This window comes from Pristis pectinata, chromosome 11, assembly GCF_009764475.1.
Source record: "Pristis pectinata isolate sPriPec2 chromosome 11, sPriPec2.1.pri, whole genome shotgun sequence".
Classification (NCBI taxonomy): domain Eukaryota; kingdom Metazoa; phylum Chordata; class Chondrichthyes; order Rhinopristiformes; family Pristidae; genus Pristis; species Pristis pectinata.
The window spans coordinates 29,776,790-29,779,537 of record NC_067415.1 but is presented as its reverse complement, the minus strand read 5'-3'; the positions used below and the strand labels follow the sequence as shown (position 1 = coordinate 29,779,537).

General features: G+C 46.0%; 1 non-coding gene across 1 annotated transcript; it reads left to right on the top strand.

Moving 5' to 3' along the window:
- The first annotated feature begins 943 nt into the window (after positions 1-943).
- Positions 944-1,017, top strand: trnav-cac (transfer RNA valine (anticodon CAC)). The gene has a single exon. It is a non-coding gene; the product is annotated as a tRNA-Val (tRNA).
- Positions 1,018-2,748: the final 1,731 nt, after the last annotated feature.

Genomic DNA, 2,748 nt, shown 5'->3' with positions numbered 1-2,748 from the left:
TTTTAACCAACTCTAAGATGAATTTAACCATTCCCTCCCACATACCTCTCCATTTTTCTATCATCCATGTGCCCATCTAAGAGTCTCTTAAATGTCCCTAATGTATCTGCCTCTAGCAGCACCCCTGGCAGCACATTCCTTGCACCTACCACTTTCTGTGTAAAAAAAAACTTACCTCTGATATCCCCCCTGTACTTTCCTCCAATCACCTTAAAATTATGCCACCTCATGTTAGCCATTTCCGCCCTGGGAAAAAGTCTCTGGCTGTCTACTCATTCTATGCCTCTTATCATCTTTTACACCTCTATCAGGTCACTTCTCATCCTCCTTCACTCCAAAAAGAAAAGCCCTAGCTCACTCAACCAATCCTCATAAGACATGCTCTTCAATCCAGGCAGCATCCTGGTAAATCTCCTCTGCACCCTCTCTAAAGTTTCCACATTCTTCCTATCATGAGGCGAATCCACACAGCCAAGTTTCCCTGGATCCCATGGCTTCCGACTTTCTGAATGAACCTATCATGGGGAACTTTATCAAACACCTTACTAAAGTCCATATACACCACATCCACTGCTCTACCCTTATCAATGTGTTTTGTCACATCCTCAAAGAATTCAATCTGGCTCATGAGACGTGACCTGCCCCTCACAAAGCCATGCTCACTATCCTAATCAGACTATGCTTCTCCAAATGCTCCTGTCCCTAAGAATCTATTCCAATAATTTTCCCACCACTGAAGTAAGACTCACTCATCTATAATTCCTAGGGTTGTCCCTACTTCCCTTCTTGAACAAAGGAACAACAGTTGCCACCCTCCAATCATCTGGTACTACTCCTGTGGCCAGTGAGGATGCAAAGATCATTGCCAAGGGCTCAGAAATCTTTTCCCTCGCTTCCCGTAGTATCCTAGGATATATGCCGTCCGGCCCCGGGGACTTTCTGTGCTTTCTGTAGTGTAGCGGTTATCACGTTTGCCTCACACGCGAAAGATCCCCAGTTCGATCCTGGGCAGGAACATGATTTGGGCAGGCACGGTAGTGTAGCAGTTAGCGTAACACTTTACAGCACCAGCGACCTGGGTTCAATTCCCGCCGCTATCTGTAAAGAGTTTGTACATTCTCCCCGTGTCTGCGTGGGTTTCCTCTGGGTGCTCCGGTTTCCTCCCACATTCCAAAGACGTACAGGTTAGGAAGTTGTGGGCATGCTATATTGGCGGCAGAAGCGTGGCGACACTTGCGGGCTGCCCCCCAGTACACTATGCAAAAAATGCATTTCACTGTGTGTTTCGATGTACATGTGACTAATAAAGATCTTATCTTATCTATCCTAATGTTTTTCAAAAGTTTCAGCACATCCTGCTTCTTAACATCAACATGTTCTAGCTTATCAGCCTGTTTTACACTATCCTCACAAACGTCAAGGTCTCTCTCACAGGTGAATACTGAAGCAAAGTATTCATTAAGGACCTTCCCTACATCATCCAACTCCAGGCACATGTTTCCTTCTCTATCCCTAATTGGTCCTACCTTCACTCTAGTCATCCTCCTGTTCCTCACATATGAGTAGAATCCCCTGCAGTTTTCCTTAATCCTACTCACCAAGGCCTTCTCATACCCCCTTCTAGCTCTCAGTCCATTCTTAAGCTCCTTCCTGGCTACCTTGTAACTCTCTAGAACCCTGTCTGATCCTTGCTTCCTAAACCTTAAGGAAGCTTCTTTCTTCCTCTTCACTAGATATTCCACATCTCTTGTCAACCATGGTTCCATCACCCTACCATCCTTTTCCTGCCTCAATGGGACAAACTATCCAGAACCCCCTGCAAGTGATCTCTAAACAACTGCAACATTTCCATTGTGCATTTCTCTGAGTACATCTGCTCCCAATTTACATTCCCAAGTTCCGGCCTAATAGCATCATAAATCCTCCTCCCTCAATTAAATACTTTCCCATACCATCTGCTCCTATCCCTCTCCAAGGCAAGGGTAAAGGTCAGGATGTTGTGGTCACTGTCTCCAAAATGATCACCCACCGAGAGATCTGACACCTGACCAGGTTTATTGCCTAATACCAGATCCAGAATGGCCTCTCCTCCAGTCCGCCTGTCTACATATTGTGTCAGGAATCCTTCCTGGGCACACCTAACTAATTCCACCCCATTCAAACCTTTTGCACTAAGGAGGTGCCAATCAATATTAGGGAAGTTGAAATCACCCATGACAACAACCCTGTTATTTTTCTACCTTTCCAAAATCTGCTCCCGATCTGTTCCTCAGTGTCTCTGTTGCTATTAGGATGTCCATAGAATACTCCCAAAAGAGTGATTGCTCCCTTCCAGTTCCTGACCTCCACCCACATTGACTCAGTAGACAATTCCTCCAGGACGTCTTCCCTTTCAGCAGAATTGACACTATCCCTGATTAGCAATGCCACTCCCCCACCTCTTTTCCCTCCCTCCCTGTTCCTTTTGAAACATCTAAACACCGGAACATCCAGCAGCTATTCCTGCCCTTGTGACAGCCAAGTCTTTGTAATGGCCACAACACTGTAGTTCCATGTACTGACCCATGCTCTAATTTCATCACCCTTGTTCCTGATACTTCTTGCATTAGACACACTTCAACCCATCCAACTGACTGCAATTTTGCCCTATCAACTGCCTATCCTTCACAGTCTCTCTACACGCTGCATTAACCTGTACACCAACTGCCCCATCCTCTGACCTATCACTCGGGTTCCCATTCCCCTGCC